This window comes from Pantherophis guttatus, chromosome 7 (genome assembly GCF_059756535.1).
Source record: "Pantherophis guttatus breed Tessera chromosome 7, ASM5975653v1, whole genome shotgun sequence".
Taxonomy (NCBI): Eukaryota; Metazoa; Chordata; class Lepidosauria; order Squamata; family Colubridae; genus Pantherophis; species Pantherophis guttatus.
In genome coordinates, this window is record NC_142069.1 from 20,859,590 (window position 1) to 20,881,273 (window position 21,684).

Consider the following 21,684-nt stretch of genomic DNA (forward strand, 5'->3'; position numbering starts at 1 on the left):
ACAATTACTTAACTACTTGATAACTGGGTTTATAGAAGGAAGGGAAAAAAGAATTCTACTGGGATATTTCAAGGTTAACATTCTTAGCAGATGGGAGATTTTGATGCTAATCACTTGTCCTGCTGATTGGAGTATTTCTTAGCTCTGCCATTGTTTCTGGACTCTGCGCCTTTGAAACACAACTGATTGGCTTACTTTTGCCCTTCTTTCTCTTCTCTGTCCACACAACGATGCAGGCAGAAACTCAATACTTCCTTTCCGTTTCACCCGGCTTCCTTAAACTTTTGTAATATTTATCCATATTGATTTGTCATAATTTCCAAGTAATGCTATTAGCCAATAACTAAATGGAGTACTCTGCTGTTTCATCAAATCCACACTCAGCTGAGATCATGGAACCTGATGATCCATTATCCTATTAGCCTTCAGAAGTAATCTCCTGGGTGAGATTCGCTGCTTACTTTTCACTCCTTCTATGACTGGCAAAGAAAAGAAAACTGTGTAGAACCAGCTAGAAATGAAAGCAGGAACAAAAGGCATTTTCTCACAGACATTTGAACTATAAAAATATACATTACATGCAGTGGTGGGTTCCTCCCGGTTCCACCCGGTTCCGCTGAGCCAGTAGCGGTGACGATATGACGTCACCGAACCGGTTCTGCCCCTCCGCCCCCCCTACCCCGTGTGTTATTCTTACCTTTTATTTGGCACTACCCCCAATCTATTGCTGCCTCCTGAGTCCCAGCTGATGCCTAGAGGGAAAACAACTGTTTAAACTCTTGCCGCGGGGCTTCAAACGGCCGCCCTACAGCTGATCAGTGTTAAAAGAAAACAAATGAGTAGACCGGTGCCTCCAAAAATAAATGGGTAGACCAGTGCCTGCAAAAATAAATGGGTAGATCGGTACAGCTCTGCAAGCAGTTAAAAGCCTGGTAGACCAGTACCTCTGCTAAATCCTAAAGAATTGTCACATAACCATCAAGCCATGCCCACAAAATAAGCCATGCCCACAGAACCGGTAGTAAAAAAAATTAGAACCCACCCCTGACTACATGCCTATGTTGGGGAGGGAAAGGCATAACATGTGCATATTCGTGAGAATACTGATGCCATTTTTCTTTTATAAAATATATATGTAAGTCTAAGTGGAGACATTTTTATTGAATAACAGAGTTGAAAGGGACCTTGGAGGTCTTCTAGTCCAGCCCCCTGCTCAGGCAGGAAGCCCTATACCATTAGAGATAAATGGTTGTCCAATCTCTTCTTAAAAACTTCCAGTGTTGGACCTTTCACAACTTCTGAAGGCAAGTCGTTCCACTGATTAATTGTCCTAACTGTCAGGAAATTTCTCCTAAGTTCTAAGTCACTTCTTCTTGCTCACTTTGAAGGGAAGAATTCTACTCTAACAGATAGGGGTGGGTTCTACTTACCTTTACTACTGGTTCGCAACAGGATCGTGTGTGCGCGCGAGCGAAGCAAGCATGCATGCCTTGCTTCTGCGCATGGGCAGAAGCTTCTGCGCATGCGCAGATCACCGATGATGACATCCGGGGTGGTGGGCGGGGCCTCCCGATGGTTTTACTACTGGTTCTTGCAAACCGGTCTGAACCGGGGACAACCCACCACTGTAGTAGATGTATGTCCACATTTTAAATAGTGTGTGCATGTATGTGTGTTTGTTGAACATTTGTGGAGCTGGAGGGTGAGATGCATGATCTCAAGGTCATTCCAGGAAGTGCTGCAAAGCAAGAATAACCTGTACAAAGAGTTACCCATCACCCAATTGTCTATCTGACGTCTACCGTGCTTTAAATCGTAAATTCTGATTTGAGGATAGAGGAAATATGAAAAAGGAAGAAAACTCCCAAATGTTCCAACCATTTCATTCATTTTCAAAAGTATAGGTAGATTTTGACTTATGACCCCAATTGAGACCAGAATAAGTGTGAGTACAGCTCATAAAGCTTTTTTTCCAAAGTCATCATAACTTTGAACCATTGTATGTCGAGGATTATGTCTTGGGTAAATGGTAAATGCTAGTTAGATTTTGATCTTCCCACTATTCAGAACATTTCCATTGTGATGACTTGAATTTTTGTTATATTTCACCCTGCAAAACTACTTATTAGACCATAAATGTTGTCCTAATCTGTTATCTGATATTCTCAACTGAAACAAAGCCTCAGGACTTCTGACTTTATCCCCATTACTGTGGTCTTCCTAGTTTACATGTCCGAATACATCTTTTTATTTATTTGTCCAATTTAAAGACTGACCGTCTCAGTCGCAGAGCAGCTGTGGGCAGCGAACAGTTTAAAACATCAAAACCATGTTAAAATCTATACCTATATTTACTATATCTCAGAAAAAGGAGGCCGATAAAATAGGGATGGAATCGGGGTGGGCTTCAAAAATTTTAGCAAGGGGTTCTCTGCCCCGGTTGCTGGGTGGGCATGGCCTAGTAGCCTCCTGCACCCCAGTAGAGGAGGGGCATTTTTGCCTTTCCTGGGCTCCAGAGGCTTTTTTTGAGCCTGCAGGAGGGTGAAAACAGCCTCCCCAGGCTTTGGAGGCCCTCTTGAGGCCTTCCCGAACTTCTGGTAGGCCTGCTTTTCACCCTCCCCGAGCCTCTGCATGTGACCTGTACTTACCTGCATCCAAAACGGGCTGAGTGGGGACTCCTGGGTGGAATGGGGCAGGGTGGGTGGGGCGAGCCAAGAGTGGGATTTGGGGGTTCTCCGAACTGCACAGAATCTTAGCTAGAGGTTCTTCCAAACCCCTGAGAACCCCCAGTAGCCCACCCCTGGTTGCAATAAGTTAAAAGATAAAAGCAGGGAAAGGTTACCAGCCCCAAGGTTGCATGCTCCTCTGGGAGCCCCAGGCAAGTCAGTAGAGCGAGATCTTCAAATTCTTCTGAAAGGCCAGGAAAGCGAGGACCCTCACTCTGAAGAAAGGATTTTCCAAACAGCAGGAGCAATGGCAGAGAACTCTACCTGCCTGCATTCCACCAGTTAAAATTATTTAATTGACAGGGTCCATGATATGCCCTTTCTGCCTAATTCGGTCAATTCCACAATTCCACAGCTTACCTGGAACCCATGCCATGTAAGGCTTTAAAGGCAATAATCAAGATCTTGAATTGGCCCACAAGCAGACCTGCCTACCCAATGCACCTTGTACAGCAGAAGTTTTACATGCACAAATTTTGGGATGCCCAAAATTGTTCATGCGGCCACCTTCTGTACCAGCTGAAGCTTCCAGATTTTAGAGACTGCCCATTTCAGTCTCAGAGCAGCTGTGGGTACAGTTGGCTAGCTCCCCTGTAAAGCATGTTGCAATAGTTCAAGCAGTAGATGAACTGCATGTGAGTGACTAAGAGAAGAACTAAACAGGAAGGGCTATACTAACACACAACACAGTTGACCAAAGACCCTCCTATCATCTGAAGACCATATGATCTTCAAGCAGGAGTTGTGAGTCCAGAAGGACCTCCAGATGACTCATCAGTTCCATCTGGGACTGTGCGACCCCATCAAAGTTGATAAAAATCCAGGTACAGATCAGCCCCCTGCCCTCATTCACAGCCATTCTGTCTTACCCAGAATCAGCTGAAGCCAGTTGCTGTTCCAAACTCCCAAAGCCTCCTGACACCATGAAAGAACACTCAAAGTATCATTTAGTTCACCCAGGACATAGTGTATAACTGTGTATCATCAACATACTGATGATACCTCAACCAATGGTGATGGATGATCTCACCCAGTGGTTTCATGTGGATGTTAAAAAAGAATGGGGCAAGCATTGAGTTCTGTGGGACCCAGGGGTAGGATTCAGCTGGTTTGGGCGAATCAGATGTTAATTTTAATATGGTTTGCCGAACTGGTAGTTGCAAGGACTGGTTGACCCCACCCACCCTGCCCTGTCCCACCCGGGAGTCTCCTCATGGCCCGTTTTGGATGCCAGGTAAGTACAGGGCCCACACTGAGGCTCTGGGAGGGCGAAAAATGGACCTACTGGAAATACCAGAAGTCTGGAAATGAGCCCATTTCTGGCATCTGGAGTGCCTCGGGAGGCTGGGGGAGGCCGTTTTCACCCTCCCAGAGGCTCGAGAAAAGCCTCCAGAGCCTGGGGAGGGTGAAAAATGGGCCCATCAGAAATATGGGAAATCCAGAAATGAGCCCATTTCTAGAGCCTGGGGAAGATCATTTTCGCCCTCCCAGAGGCTCAAACAAAGCCTCTAGAGCCTGGGGAGGGCAAAAAGGCCAACCCTGCCATGGTGCAGAAAGCAATTAGGCCACACCCCATGTCCATGCCCACCAAGCAACCGGGCAGAGAACCGGTTGCTAAAATTTTTCAATCCCACCTCTGGAGGGACCCAAAGAGGTTGTGGCTGGACTTCTTGCTCCTATCAACACCGATTGGAATCAGCCTCAGAGAAAGGCGATGAACCAGCATAAAACTGTGTCTCCCATTCTCAGCTCCCTAAATCGGGCCAAAAGGATTCCACGGTAAAAAAAAAAAAAAAAAAAAAGCTGCTGAGAGGTCAAGAAAAGTAAGGATGGATCATCCCACTCTTACTTCAGATCATCTGAAAGTGGGTTGATCAATGTTGTTTCTGTTCCATATCCAGCCTGACTGAATCTCCCCTCAGTCTAAATAAAAACAATGAACTTTTGGTACATAAACTTTTAAACACTTTCACTGCATTGTAAAACACCATGCCAGATGATGGCTCTGCCTTTATTATTAAACATATTTCACTTTTGGATGAAAAGGGAGAAAAGCAAATGTCTATTTGAGGCTATCCTAGCACAGGAGAAAGGAGTGTTTTCTCTCCAAATGAAACAGTGATTTACATCTTTTTATAACAATAAACTTTAAATCTCTGGCCAGCTGACAAACCATGTTTATTCCCTGGAACTTTGATTAAAATTTAATTAAAAGCAAAGAGATGAAATCTCTGGATTTTAGTACTACATCTCGTGAGACTCATAGAAGCATGCAAATGAGAAGGTACAATTTTTGTCACATGTTATTTTATTGTTTATGAACTGAGCTCAAAAAGGCAGGATAAGATAAATCAGGGAAAAGGAAGTAAAGATATGCCCCCTGGCCCTGTTCTCAATGTTTCACCGGCCTTGCAGTGATGAGCCTTTAGCCCAGGGGTGCTATTCAGCAGGTTTTGACAGGTTCTGGAGAACCAATAGCGGAAATTTTGAGTAGTTCAGAGAACAGGCAAAACCACCTCTGGCTGTCCCCAGAGTGGGGTGGGAATGGAGATTTTGCAATATCCTTTCCCTGCCACTCCCACCAAGCCACGCCCACCAAGCTACACCATGCCCACCAAGCCACGCCCACAGAACCAGTAGTAAAAAAAATTGAATTCCACCACTGCTTCAGCCATACTTACAGGGGGCCATATCTTGTAAAAGGATATTAAATGCAGACACATGGAGGTGCATCTTTAAGTAAAATAATGAAGAGATACCAATGCCATACATTTATAAAATAGGTCAACTCTAATAGTGATTGAAAGTCAGATCAGATTCTTAATTTCTATTTTCTTCATGAATTTGCTGTTCAAGGGAGGAAGGAAGGAAACTAACTGTATAATTCTAAAGAGGTTGTAGGCCAGGAATGAAGAATGATAAAAAAAAAAAAAACTGTCCCACAAATACAATTTTAAATGGATTCCAAACTGATCTGAAGTTTGGTGCAGACCATTTGCAGCTAGGACACCTGGACCTCCAGCCAGGATGTTGAATCCACATCTGTTATTCAACCCACAGGTCTCTGATACTTGGGAGCAATAATTCATTTTAGCGATCATCAATTTGATGAAATTAATTTTTAATTTTAACACAGGTTTTATATTTAAACATTCAACTCATTGTCCAGCCTTCAATAGTCAGCATTTTTGACATCAACTTTCTCGACAAACATGAGATAGTTCCATCACACAAATTGGAACTGACAAATTGGAATCCATGGAACTCAACTTTGCCTTTGAGGCAAGCAATGGAAACTGAGTGGCTGTGTTGTACTACTGTGGCCCAATCTTTCTCTTTTCATCCTATTTCTGTATTGAAATTATGAAATCGAAACAAAAGTTCCATTTCCTAAAACAGGGAAAAGAAAAGGATGTCCAGAGATAGAGTGACATATAGTTTCCTACTGCCTTCTTAACAATTAAAGATTGAACTTTAAAGACTTTTCTATATCACAAAATCCCAGGATGTTGTCTGAAGGCACATGATGCAGCAACCCTATTGAAACTCTGTAGAGTCTGCCATTATTCCTCTATACTATTTGCCATAGCAAATAGCAAGCATATATACACATATATTATTTATCTAACAAATTTATATGGTCACCCGCCTCACTGAACATTACTATGGACAGCATACAATCAAAAATATCACAGCTGTTAAAAAGTTAAACAAAAACAAAAGCAAGTTTGTGGGAAGAGGAACATTAATCTAAACACAATATAAAGCATCATGCAAGCTACTTTAAGTCCTTCCAAGTAAACTTGGTACCTTTGTTTAAAAAAATTTTTAGGAAGTATAATTTCTGTTACATTAAATTATTGGTCACTATCACATAAGTAAAAGGATGACACCAAATAAACGTTCTTGTAAAAAAAAAATCTAGATTTAATTAAATTCACAAAAATAGAGTCAAAGAAGCAAAACATTTGCAGACTTTTCATGCTAGAAAAACTCATTTTGGCCCTAGTAATCTGCAGCCTTGTCCCTGTCATTTTATAAATGTCAGCATATCCAGTGAAGCTGAAGCAAAGGTGACTAATACTAGCTGGTACTTGGGGGGGGGGGGAAGCATGCAAAGCTCTCTTTAGTGCTGACACAAGGACATTCACTCTTGAAAGAAGGGATGGTTAAAATCAGGCTCTTCCATATGATCCCCAACTCCCCCTTTCCTTTCTCAGTGGGATTCAAGAGACAATCCTGAGGGGTCCTCTTTTCTACTTTTAAATTGCCTCTTGAATCCTTTCAGAAGGAGATAAACAATGATACAACTCCATATATTTTACTCCTTATGATTCCCTCAGTAAGGACAATAGAAAGAAGGGGTCACCAGGAAGATCCCTCCTGAGTTGATGAATGCCGCTCATATTATTTGAAATAAAGCACTCAGCACTTTGAAATTATGCAGGGGATAGTGGACCCATCCTCACAAAAAAAGAAGAAGACATGTCATCCTTATTCCCCTCACAAAAACACATATTCTGAAGTCCCTCAGGTCTTATCTGCTTCATCAACTTTCTTCAGCCTTGGAAACAGATGAACGGAGATACAACCTTAGGAGTACTTAGCTTCCTTTGACTCATTGCCTTTCCCCCCAAGTTGCATTTTTATGTGAAATTATGTGTGGGTGGCTGGTTTACTGTACAGTCAGAAACAAGTTAAGCAAAAAAAAAAACTTACTTTGAGTTGCAAAATCTCCTGCCTCTGTTAAACGGTCTTCAGATCAAGGGATGAGTTGTCAGAGCTGGCTTCACCTTTGCTCAGGAAAAGCAAGGGGGTCTTCTGGATTTCCTCTCCCCTCTCTAAAAACTATAGACACCTCTGCACTCCCTGCGTTTCCTACCCGTTCCTCTGTCCCACTTCCTCGCAGTTCACTTTCTTCTCTTTGAATGTTCTCACCACGACTGTGCTACTCAAGGCAGAGAAACTGATCTTTCCTTTGACTATGGATAAAGCAGGCTGTGAATGAGCAAGTGTAGTGTGTGTGTGAGGAAGAGAGGGAGGGAGGAAGGGAGGGAGGGAAGGAGGAAAGAAAGGGAGGGGAAAGCACAATTCACTCACGGGTACTGATTGAGAAGCTCATTAAAAGGGTTAGACTCTCCCATCACAACCTGACAAAAAACCGAGAAGAGAGAAATGACAAAAACTTTCCTAGTCAGGAGTATCACCCTTTTCTGGGGGGTTAAGTTGGTTTTGCTGGAGTTTAAGGCAAGGAAATGTAAGAGTTAATACCTCAGGGTTTAAAAACTTCAGAGGCTGTAAGCAGCATCCAATCAATTTCTAAGCTTTTCTCCACCAGGGAATCTCAACCCAAGCTCAGGAGATGAAACAGGGCGGGGAGGGAGCTTACTCCATCTTCTTTAAACAGCTTCGTTAAGATATTTTTGCCTATTGTGCCTAAGCAAATGGTCAACTCATGTGATCATTGTAACAGTGACGGGAGGAGTCCATTCACAAAAATACTACAGTAGTGGAGTCTACAATTGTGCGATTGAGTTTCACAAGAGGCTGACTGGTGTATAGCATTAACGAACTAAGAAAGGGGTGAGCTCCCTCAAAGTCAGATGAAAGCCCAATTTGTTAACAAAAAAGATCTTGTTTAGTCTTTTGCTCAGAAAAATTATCTTGGGTGAAACAGCATTTCAAAGGCAAGAAAGATTTGGAAATACTGTCTTTTGTGGATTGTTGCTCTTTAATTCCAAGGGACACAAATGACATTCTTTCTACAATCATTCATCCAACAGTTCCCCCATAACTCTCAAAGGAAAACATCAGTAGGAAACTATTCCCATGGTAAGGTAAAAGGTAAAGGTTGCCCTTGCACATATGTGCTAGTCATTCCCGATTCTAGAGGGCGGTGCTCATATCCGTTTCAAAGCAGAAGAGCCAGCGCTGTCCAAAGACGTCTCTGTGGTCACTGTGGCCGGCATGACTAAACACCAAAGGCGCACGGAACGCTGTTACCTTCCCAGCAAAGGTGGTCCCTATTTTTCTACTTGCATTTTTTATGTGCTTTTGAATTGCTAGGTTGGCAGAAGCTGGGACAAGTAATGGGAGCTCACCCCATTACGCAACACTAGGGATTCGAACCGCTGAACTGCCGACCTTTCGATTGACAAGCTCAGTGTCTTAGCAACTGAACCACTGCATCCCTTTATATATATATATATAAATGTACATATAATCAAAATTAATACCAGTTCTGGCAAGTCCATAAATGAAGAATTTGAAAACAGAAGAAGGAGAACAAAGAAAAACAAAAGAGAAAATGGTGGGTACTCTGAAGACAGATTTTGGCACAGTCCTAGTCAGTTCTGCATTGTTTGCTAAAAAGAAGCAGAGATGAATGTCCTTTATGTTTATCTTTCAATATCATCCTTCCCCTTGACTTCCACACCTGTTGTTAGGGCAGCAGCCCCCAACCTTTTGGGAGCCAGAGACCAATTCCACAGAAGGTGGTTTCTCTGTGGACCAGGAAGGGCATGGTTTTCCATGCTGCCTGGATGCCACGCATGCATGGATGGGACGTCACTCGCTTGCCTGGTTCCTGGTGGGTCACGGACCAGTGCCAGTCTGCAGACCAGGTATTGTAGAGTTTATCATCCATTTGTAAGGTTAACATCCTTGACCTAACTATGAGATTATTTTATTTTATTTTCTACATCTACTGGAGAAGCATTTTAATAAATAAACACTTTTTGGAGGAGGGGAGGTAGAAAAAATAACAGACAGAGTAGAATTAGGACACAGATTTCTAATGTCCCTTTACATGTTTTCAGTGATACTTTTAATTACCTTGGCAGGACTTCTTCCTTCTCTCTCCCTAAATTAAACCAGGCTTCTTTCTTTCTTTTATAAAACTATTAATGCCAAAAGTCCCATCTAATATGGCTTTCCATATCATGGTGTAACTTAGATTATATCTTCCTTCTGGTTATACTGGCTGAAAATTATAAAACCTGGTAACATCTGGATGACACCATAGAGGAGAATGGATCACAGTCCTTTGCAAATTAAAAGCAAAAAAATTATTTCAGTGTGAAATTACAGTACACTTCTAGGTCTTCTTACACCCATTCATCTAATCATATTTCTTTCCATGTAATATATTTGTTCCATATAATTGTTGCAATAAGAAAGCTTTTGCAGGATCTGCAATGAGCTGCGTAGGTGCAGTGGTTAGAGTGCAGGCTATTTCTGCTGACTGCTGGCTGCCTGCAATTTGGCAGTTCAAATCTCACCGGACTCAAGGTTGACTCAGCCTTCCATCCTTCCAAGGTGGGTAAAATGAGGACCCAGGTTGTTGGGGGCAATATGCCAACTCTGTAAACCACTTAGAGAGGGCTGTAAAGCACTGTAAAGCAGTGATTAAGTCTAAGTGCTATTGCTATTGCTATCTCAAATAGATACACTCCAACATGCTGTTACATAGAGGATGCATCTAGCATCCTTTCAATTACAGTTTTCTCTCAGTTTTATTGACTACGATTTGGAGGTCTCTAGAAACTATTACAGCATGGCATTGGCATCCTTCAGTCTCAAGAGACTATGGTATTGTGTTCTGGAAAGAGATCCTAAAACAGCATCTAGTGTGACTAAAAAGGCCAATTCGAGAGTGGCAATCTCTCCACACTGAGGGCAGATACATTCTGTCCCCTGCCCAGCCCCCAGATTTTGCTGGTTCAGGGACTGCCTCTTTGCCTCAGCCTGCCGAACAAGTGTCTCTTCAAATTGGAGAAGGCCATGCTGCGTCTTTTGCCTCCAAGCTGAATGATCGGAGGTCAAGGTTTCCCAGTTGTTATGTCCATTCCCAGGGCCTTTAGGTCCCTCTTGCAGATATCCTTATATCACAGCTGTGGTCTCCCTCTGAGGTGCTTTCCCTGCACTAATTCTCCATGCAGGAGATCTTTTGGAATCCGACCATCAGCCATTCTCACGACATGCCCCAGTCAGCGTAGACGTCACTGTTTCAATAGTGTATACATGCTAGAGATTCCAGCACGTTCCAAGACTGCGCTATTTGGAATTTTGTCCTGCCAGGTGATGCCAAGAATTCATCGGAGACAGCGCATATGAAAGGTGATCAACTTTCTCTCCTGCCGTGTGTAAAGGGTCCAAGACTCACTGCAGTACAAGAGTGTGCTCAGGACGCAGGCTCTATAGACCTGGATCTTTGTATGTTCCCTCAGCTTCTTATTAAGACATACTCTCTTTGTAAATCTGGAAAATGTGGTGGCCGCTTTACCAATACATTTATTCAGCTCAGTATCTAAAGAGAGAATGTCAGAGATAGTTGAGCCGAGGTACACAAAGTCATGGACGACCTATTACAGCATATAGATATGCATATATACAGATAACAATAGCAATAGCATTTCAGCTAATACCGCTCCCTAGCACATTACAGCGCACTCTGGGTTATTTACAATATAGAAGCACTATTTACGTATTGCTCCCAACAACCTGGGTCCTCATTTTACCAACTTTGGAAGGATGGAAAGCTGAGTCAACCTGGAATTTCATCAAGATCGAACTCCAGACCATGCAGGTGCAATGATTAGAATGCAGTATTGCAGACTAACTCTCCCCACAGCCAGGAGTTCGAGCAGCTCAAGGTTGACACAGCCTTCCATCCGTCCAAAGTTGGTAAAATGAGCACCCTAATTGTTAGGGACAATATGCTGACTCTGTAAACTGCTTATAGAGGGCTGTAAAGCACTATGAAGCGGTATATAGGTCTAAGTGCTATTGCTATTGCTAATACTGCACTTTAACTACTGTGCCTTATAATCATTCATTTAGTGACCATTCAAAAGTTATGACAGTACTGAAAAAAAAAAGATTTAAAACTGTTACTTGCACATACCATCGTTGGTATGAGAGTTGCAGTCCCATGTGGCCATGTGATTGGCTTTTGCAAATTTCCTAACCAGCATCTAACAAGCAAAGTCACCAGGAAGCCGTATTTGCTTAATTACACACCAAAAAAAAAAGGTAATATCAGGTGTGCTCAAAGGATGACTCACTTAACAACTGTATCATTTAGTGGCAGAAGTTCCCATTCCAATTGTGATCGAAGATAACCTGTAATTTATTTATGATAGTGGACTGAAAAACAACTATGATACTTTGGCAGCTATTGTTCAACAATGGGTCAATATTTCTCCCCTTGAGCGTTTCACACTTGGCCTGTGATATTGCTATATATATAGAAAACCAAGGCATAGTTTCTCAATGGTTGCTAGATGTGCCTATTTTTTGAATTATGCTTTTTGAAGCATTGATCCTTTTTCTTAATTTTCCTGTTTTAAATGATGGCGTATGATCCAGGGTCATCCCCCGCAGGATTTTACTGTGTTTCAACAATATCCCTTGCCAGCTTCGTTTATGTCTTGATTGTTCAGTGAAAGAGACTGACCTTAATCTTACATGTATTGATCAAAGTTTGTAAAAGCATGATACGTGACTGTGTGCTTTATTTAAAAAAATTCTGCAGTTAGGTTTCTTTGTAATGTTTCTACTACTAGATTGGGGTGTCATTGAGGGCCAAATCAGGGTTGTGTTTGACCTCAGGGGGCTAACTGGGTGTGCCTGGGGTGGGCGTGGCCAGGGTGGGCGTGGGCAGCTCGACATCCTGCAGCCCTCTGCCAGTGAAAATGGATCTGCTTTTGCTGAGGGCTGCAGGAGGCCGTCACAGCTGAAAATGGAGCCCGGGAGGGCCACTCACAGCCCTCGTGAGCTCCATTTTCACTGGCAGAGTAAAACTGCTGGCCAATCCTTCACTGTTTCCAGGGTTTCCCCGCAGGCCAGATCTAAGCACCCCGTGGCCAGATGCAACCCACGGGCCTTGAGTTTGACACCCTTGTACTAGATGATCAACATATGAAGCTTCTTTTGTTTATGTGAGTGGACCAATCCTGCATACCTAAATGTTAATGATCAATGGCGCCACTACATTTCCTTGTAAATATTCAGTTAAATATGCCATCAATTACGTTTGCCTCTAAGCTAAAGCTAGACATCATTTTGAGTGACTTGATTATTTATATTATTTTGAAACCTATTAGAGATATTATACCTTCCAATCAATATCTGTAGTTAATAATATCATCGCACTGTTGAGAATTCAACAAACACCGTGCCTTGATTTGGTTACTTCTCTAATCAAATTCAAGGCTGAATTTCAATATCTGACCCATACAGTATGTGATTTTTGGAGGGTTAAAATTCATTTTATGGATTATAAGCCATTTATAAAATATGGTTAAAAATCATTGGAGGGAGGTTGGCCTAGGATTCTTTTGGATCATAAGATTTTTGTTCAAAGTCAGCAATGTTCTATCTCTTTTCTCCATGTGTTATAAGTTTGACCATCTTTATACATTGGTTGAATAGTTTCAAAAGCCATTTCCTGATGCCCTATTTTAGTTGTTCCTTCAAGTGTTCCCTGAAACAGCTTTGCCAGGTTTTATTTGTTCAGTGGCATTTTCGAGCTCTATAATTATAAGAGAGTCTTTAAAGCATTCATTCTCTTGATACCCCTGTAATTCCATTTTCTTTTTGTATAATTTGTTTGGAGGGCTGCCGTTTAGGATCAATTGCTGCATTACTTAGCTAACTGCCATATTGTAATGCTGCTCCAGCTTTCTTCGTCATTGTTCAGGTTTCTGATCATGATTCAAGCTTTCTTGCTATAATGGGCCATATCTATTCTCAATCAATATCTATCATGACCTACATTGTTCTTTAACAAGCTCTTCTCATGCAAGGATTCATCCTTTGCAAAGCAACATTTTGTACTTGTGTACACAGTTATATGGAGCCAGATAAAAATAAGAAAAGAGTAATACGAAAATAATAGGAATAGGAATAATAATAAAAAACAAGAACAGAATAAAGAAAACCCAGAAAAAAATATTAAATAGAGATTTTTATAAACAGTTTAAATTAAATTAAGTTTTTTTTCAAAAACACATGCCGTATTTTTCGGAGTATAAGATGCTTCAGAGTATAAGACGCACCTTAGTTTTTGGGGAGGAAAATAAGGGGAAAAAATCTGCCTCTGCCTACCAGCATCCATCAGTATTCATCTGGCTAGCATCCTGTCAGTGTGTGAGAGAGTTGAGGGCTGTTTGGAATCTGAAACAGTATTTGCTGTGTGAGCAACAAGGAAGGAGACAGCAAGGAGCCTGGGTGTGGCTTAGCTCAACTGTTTTAAAGGTGCATGCTGTGCTGATCTCTGAAACTAAAACTGAAACTCCTTTCCTCTGCTAGTGTTTTGCTTGTATTTACTACCATGTTGGAAAACCTGCTTTTGGTATTGTATATTTACTTCATGTGTTATATTGATATACTGATTCAGCAGGATTCAATAACTTCTCTTTATATATATAAAGAGAAGTTATTGAATCCTGCTGAATCAGTTACTTGTGTGTGCTTTCTGGATGTGATTGCTGCTGCAAACTCTGACAATCCTTGCAGCAAATAGTGAACAGCCAGGTCAGCTTCAGCACAGTATTGCAGCCTGATTCAGCATGAACAGCTGATTGGCAGCTAGATTGGCCTCCCAGAATACCCCCAATCAGCTGTTTCAGGCTGCAGGGACTGCCACAGACCATTGCCACCTCCATGCCTCATGTTTTTGGCTACATTCGGTGTATAAGGTGCACCCAAATTTTCACCCTCTTTTAGGGGGGAAAAAGTGCGTCTTATGCTCCAAAAAATACAGTAAATATAAAAACAGCATGTTGATATCATATAGAAAACCAAAGAGATGACCTTGGAAGAAACTATATCATAGTAGTTAGAAAAAAATGATTTAAGTCCAGGAAAAGAAGAAAATGTTAGAAAGAAAATCAAACTTTTGGGCGTAACAGGGAGAGAGAGAAAACTCTGCCAAGCTTTCAAGAATGCGTTACTATAGTTTACATCAATAAAGTTCCATTCATTTTTGTAGATTCTATTTCTTGATCTGGCCAACCTCACATATCAATTTGAGATTTTATGTCACTATTGACATAATGATTAATATGAGACGATTAATAGTAATGCAGATTTAGTAACTAGTTTGACCATGTTGAGGGAATTATTTGTTTAGCAGAGTGAGGGTGTTTGGGGGAAAATGTTTTTGCGTCTAATTGTTCTGGTGTGCAGTGCTCTATAGCGTCGTTTAGCAAATGATAATAAAATTACAATCTTACCTTAAGGAGAAATCAAACCTTGGGTTTGGTACAAACCGATTTACAAAATTATAATCCAAATGTAAGATTACTTTTGATTACTGCCTTGGTGGTGCAGCGGACTAAGTGCTGTTATGTAGCACTTAGCTGCCAGCTGCCTGCAATTAGTGCGAGTTCAAATCTCACCAGGCTCAAGGTTGATTCAACCTTCCATCCTTCTGAGGTAGGTAAATTGAGGACCCGGATTGTGGGGGCAATAAGATGACTTTGTAGAAACACCGCTTATGGGGGGCCAAAAGCCCTAATAAGCAGGCATATACAAAAGAATGAAGGCTATTGCTATAAGTGCATTGTAAGCCGCCCTGAGTCTTCGGAGGAGGGCGGCATATAAATTGAACTAATAAATAAATAAATTGCCCATTGCATTACATTTTGTATCAGGTTTACTTTTTTGATATAAAGTCCCACCATAGTGATGTTATATAACAATTGTGGCACTACTTAGTCCTTTCCCTTTTAGCATTAAACCTGCACAGGTCACACAGTTTATGGATTACAACTGTAGTATAGGCAGATCATGTATAATTGACAGGCTGGATTTTATTATAGATTTTAGTTGTTATTTAATATTTTATACTAGAATTTTTAATCGTATATATACTGAGTGTTTTTATTTGTTCTGGTCTCTGGTCTAAGACTGTAATAAATTTATTTAACAGTAACAGAGTTGGAAGAGATCTTGGATATCATCTAGTCCAACCCCCTGCTCACACAGGACCAGTACGAGGGATTGGAACCGCCAAACTGCCGGCTTTTCTGATCAACAAGCTCAGTGTCTTAGCCACTGAGCCACCTAGCCAGACTGATTGATATAAAGTTAATTTTGATATGAAAACATACTCCTATAACTTACTTTGCCATTCTTCTTGTTTTTAATATCCAGTGAGAACGTAGAGAATTCTAGTTAGCTATTTAAAAAACCCAATCCAGTGTATTTTATGGGAATATAAGATTTTGTAATGCATAAGTATAAATAGATTGGAAGAAAAAAAAATCCACCTTTAAAATTAGTTTCATTTTATTATAAGTTATTTTCCAGAATTAGTGTGGTTTGCAACAGTGCCAGCAAAAATAAAAACAATAAAACAAAAAGAATCCAATTAATTATTAAATTTCAAAAACAAAAATTAAAATTGCCTATTTTGGCAGTCAACATGGAAGTTTCCGATCAGTAAAATGTATCAATTTTAATATTAATATTAAAAGTGGAAATTTGTAATATTAAGTGGAAATTGATATTTTTCTTTGATTGATATTCTCATTGTTTCATATAGATTGTTCTACTTAAATTCTGCATACTCATAATCATATTGTCTTTGACTTGTTGACTTTCTGAATAATATTTCACCAAGCAGTTATGGCGATCAAACTGGTCAGTCCTAGAAGAGATCAACCCTGACTGCTCTTTAGAAGGCCAGATCCTGAAGATGAAACTCAAATACTTTGGCCACCTAATGAGAAGGAAGGACTCACTGGAGAGGAGCCTAACGCTGGGAATGATTGAGGGCAAAAGAAGAAGGGGACGGCAGAGAACGAAGTGGCTGGATGGAGTCACTGTAGCAGTAGGTGTGAGCTTAAATGGACTCCAGAGGATGATAGAGGACAGGAAGGCCTGGAGGAATGTTGTCCATGGGATCGCGATAGGTCGGACATGACTTCGCTACTAACAACAACAAAGCAGTTTATAGATAAGCTCCAAGCAATAATCTAACTTTGGTGTAAGAAGTTTTTCAAATTCAGTCAAATTTGTTAGTATTCTACCTTGCTTTTCTAATTTCTTTTGGACTACATTATCATCTGTAGATACTGAATCAAGTGAAGTTATTATGGCCTTACAGAAGAGAGAGACCCTTGAAGGATTTCCTTCTTGCCTTATTAATAATTCACTCTTGCACTCTATACAAATTATCCTTCCACTGATCAAATTTCCCTTTCATGGAAATAAATATTTAATATCAAGGCAAGAGATCTGGACTGATACTTTTTCTATGTTTATCCCATATTTTATTGAATGAACCCTTATAGATTTTAGGGTTTTTTTTTAAAATGTAACAAATATTTGCACAACCACTCTGGAAGTCCTATTCCTTTTATAGAAGTAATGTAGCCTTAAGATGTTATAATTTATTTGTTATCCAACTTAAACAACTAACATGGTAATGAAAGTAAAAATATGATGCTGTCAGTTCACCTCATTGTTTTGAGGCTTGTAAAAATTTTAACTGGGTTTTTTTTTTTTTTTTAACTCTTTTACAGAGTATGTAAACAAGTTATTTCTCTTTTTCCTAAAAACTCTGGCAATATTGCAAAGAATCTGTGTGGTCCTTTCACTTTCAGGTTTTGTATTTCTTCATTTGTTTCCTCTTTAGTATTGGGTATACTGAAATTTTCCTTTTGTTGTTCTATGAATTTTGTATGCTGAATTCTATTTAAATATTTTCCCATCACTAAGTGTTGTATCTTTTTATTCTTTATGAATGTATTTTATTCTCCTTATGAACACTGAGAGCATATGCACCAAAGACAAATTCCCTGTGTGTCCCATTACGCTTGGCCAATAAAGAATTCTATTCTATTCTATTCTATTCTATTCTATTCTATTCTATTCTATTCTATTCTATTCTATTCCATTCCATTCCATTCCATTCCATTCTATCTTGTCTAAGTTTTGTGTCTTTTTACAATACAATCTGGAATATTTCTAAAATTTGTTACCTCTTCTGTTGTCAAAACATCTGCTATCATCTGAAATATAAGTAATATTTCTTTCCTCTTATCTCTTTCAGATTTGATAAGCTAACTATCAGGTTTATTGCCATTTTAAAAAAACCAAAGATGTTTTTAGCAAAATTCAAGTTCTTAGAATAATTTTGATGAATTGGACAAAGAGCCACAATTAAGATAAGAGTCAGATTAAAAAAAAATCTTAAGCATACATATAATTGTTATTAAACAATTAAACAACGAACTTCCCTAGGGCTCATGTAGATAAAGACAGGAGGGGAGAGGCGCTTTTAGATGTGCAATATTCTGTTACTGTAACTCAATAATAGAACTAATGTTCATACATTTGGCTTCCTACTTCATAAACCTGGCAAAATCTCCCCTATTTTATATTTAAGATAATTACCAACTGCCATTAATGTTGTCTCAGGATACTGATCCTAAGTAAACTGCCATATTTTTAATATGTTCTTTTTACCACAAATGTCATAGCTGGAATCTCACGTCGCTTATCAAATGTTTTCTGTGATTTGTTGGCAAACTCAGCACTTTGATTCTTTGCACTGGAGAAATCTTCAGCTGCACTTGATAGAACTGTTCCTGGAGGCTTCAAGGAGAGATCCAGAGGTGGTTCACTCATATCCCGTTTCTAACTGCCAGACAAACTTTGTCATTAGAAGCGCTTTGTGAAATGGTATTAGCAGAATTAATAGCCCTTATTCAAGTGGTGGGATTCAAATAATTTAACAACCAGTTCTCTGCCCTAATGACTGGCTGAGTGGACGTGGCCATGGAGGGCATGGCCAGGGTGTGTGACAGGCAGCATTCATCCCCCTGCATCCACCTGGGAGCAAAAACAGGCTGTGGGGGAGGAGCGCTGCCACCTCTCGTGCCCCATTTTGGGCCTAGGAGGCCTCTGTGAAGCCTCCTGGGAGTGAAAACAGGCCACGGGTGGGCGTGCTGCCCTCCCCCGTGCACCCCATTTTGGGCCTAGTAGGCCTCCCTGCACTTACCTGGGAGCCAAAATGGGGGTATGGGGACTCCGGAAGGGGCAGGAAGGGGTGGGGCCAAACAGCAATTTAACTACCGGTTCGCATGAACCAGCCTGAACCGGTTGAATCCTACACTACCCGATTCCCAGGACTGCCAGGTGAATGCTTATCGTGATTTCAGCTGCCATGTGAATGGGTTACAGGTCTGCTACATGTTTGTAACTTTTAAAAGATGCACTAGTGTGAATTTCTGAAAATAAAACATAGGCCAATAAAGTCTGTACAATGGTAGTGTGGGAAGAAATATCCATCTGGTTCAGTTCCAAGTTGGGAGAAAGACACTGGAAGCATGGAGGCTAATTGGAAAGATGGTTTATTGATGAACAGGACCACCAGCGTTTATGGTTCTAGTGCAACTGACAAAATGGAGTTGAGAGCGGTGGGTTTTTACATTCTTTTGGGCTTTGCACTTGAGCTTCCTGTTCCTGTGGAAGAACATGTATTCTATTGGCTGTTGTCAGATTCCTATGGAGTCATGTAGGGGTTATGTAGGGGTCATAGCTGGCTCTATAGGCAAAATAAGAAATGCAAATCCTAGGTGCTTGTTTGAGCTAATTTTGTCAACCTTTGTGTGTTGCTTATCTGAGTTTTGGTCTTGACCCAATCTTTCTGAATGGATTACCAAATCTGCATTTCTAAAAGCTGGCTTCCTTAGTTTCTGCTTGGAGCAGGGGCTCGTTTCTGAATAGGCTGGCCCAATCTTTCTTTATGGGCACAAACTATCTGCTGGGGGCTATTAAGAAAGACCGAGTCTGCTTTCTGTCTTTAAAAAATAACATGTTTCTCCATTAGGGAAATATAATATTCTGCCTTTTTAATATTTCCCAAAATGTTTCATTCTTCTGGGGGTTAGGTGCTGACTTTCTATAGTAGAAAGCATAGTAGTGTTTCCTGCAGTGTATGACAGTGAATCACTTGTGTGCTCATATTCACTTTTGCGGGGGCAGTGTTTTTAAGGTGACCAACTTTTTTACAATGAGAAGGAGGACACAAATAAATTGAAGAAAAAAAAAATATCGTAAATAAAAGAAACGTTTTATTTTAAAGCCACTTGTGCACAGCGCACTCTCTCAAAACAATTCTCTTGTGCACAGTGCATGGGTCTCATAATCGCGTCTCGCCTCACTCTACCGAGCCTTGACGAATTGTCGTGTCAAATATAAATACGTCACATCACACGCAACGGATCGGATCGGCATCGATCGAATATGGAAATTTACAGATTAGTCTTCAAATATCGAAAAGGAGGACATGTAGGAGGACACTTTTTGAGAGAGGACAGAACTTACAAAAGAAGGACTGCCCTCCCTAAAGGAGGACGATTGGTCACTTTACTTTTTTCATCAGTGTCAGTGTCATCAATTTCTCTGAAAGTATTGCAGAATTGTCCCCGAATACAAAAATATAGCATAATCCTGTCACATAACACATACCACATGCAGTCTTCCTGGCTATCACCAGTCCGTTTGACCATATTTGGGGCAGGATGCTTAAATGCAATCTCATCCAGTTTTACTACAAGCGTGCATAAGTTATTTATGCTATTAAAAACTACTTTGCCAGCCAATGTAGCACAGGGAGTAGTGAACTGACACACACCAACAGTGCTGGGAAGATTTAAAACAATAACAACAACAACAACAACAACAACAACAACAACAACATGGTAAGAAGCAATATAAAGTTGAAGAAGAGCAAGGATAGCTTTTAAGAACAAAATGATTTGAGGAGGTACAGAGAATGATGTTTATATAAACTAGATTCAGCTGTTTTCTTTTGTTTTCCTTCTTTCATGCCTTTCATTTCTTATCCTTTTACTTTTCTTTGCTCTGTAGAGTGTTGCTTCAGAAGAAGAGAATAATATGAGGGTGCATACATACGAAGAAAAATTCATTTCATTTGTTTCTTCTTTCTGCATATTTTAAAATAGGACATTCAAATTAGTAGGACAAATGGCCAGAAGTGGAAAAGCATGTTTTTGCCTTCTGCAACTAACAGCAATTGTCTTCATCAGCAAAAGACAATTTACAGAAATTGCCGAATTTCCAAACTCTGAATTTAATCCAAAGTATGTATTATTAAATCTTCCACCACTGCCAAATTTTTAAAGAATTCTAATACGCCGCTCTTCCACATCAGAAAATATTGATAGTGAGACATTTAACATCTGCATTTGAGACAAAAAAATTCTAACACAAATCTTGGACAAATTATCTCTATTTTTTTTAACTGGGTGGGAAAATGTTGTCTTTTCTCCCAATACTTCAAATTCTTCTCTTGCTTTCATCTCTTGCAGGAGTACCTGCTGTGCTGTCAGATTCCACTCATATCATGTGAAAAGAACCAGCAGAGAGAAAGGTGTTGCTATGTGTACTTTGTCCCTCCAGAGAACAAAGCTGTGAATTCCGACAGGAAGGAAGGAAGGAAGGAAGGAAGGAAGGAAGGAAGGAAGGAAGGAAGGAAGGAAGGAAGGAAGGAAGGGATTTTAAAAAACTGAAGTCAAATCAGTTAGTAGCCCAGCTGATATAGCATCATATCAGCTGAGGACCCAGATTGTGGGGGCAATAAGCTGACTTTGCATACAAAAGAACACCGCTTAGGGGGGGCCAAAAGCCCTACTAAGCTGGTATATACAAAAGTATGAAGGCTATTGCTTAACGCATTGTAAGCCGCCCTGAGTCTCCGGAGAAGGGCGGCATATAAATCGAACCAATAAATAAATAAATAAATAAATAAATAAATAAATAAATAAATAAATAAATAAATCATTATCCTCAAAATCAGTTCCTCATTTATATATTTCATCCTAGAACAGCACCATCTAATGTTGGGTAAAATCTACATGGGTTCAGTTGATTAATGTTAGCCAAATTCTACATTGTTGAGAACATATACGCAACAACC

At 40.3% G+C, this 21,684-nt stretch overlaps 1 protein-coding gene across 3 annotated transcripts in view; it reads right to left on the reverse strand.

Annotated features, from left to right (window-relative positions):
* PTN (pleiotrophin) overlaps positions 1 to 7,978 on the reverse strand; it is a 114,608-nt gene extending 106,630 nt beyond the window's left edge. Inside the window, exon 1 of one of the 3 annotated variants that reach the window (XM_060694508.2) lies at positions 7,446 to 7,978. The gene's annotated coding sequence lies outside the window, so the exon portion shown is untranslated. The remainder of the gene's footprint in view (positions 1 to 7,445) is intronic. The other 2 variants (XM_087873742.1, XM_060694509.2) reach the window with 2 other exon arrangements.
* Positions 7,979 to 21,684: the final 13,706 nt, after the last annotated feature.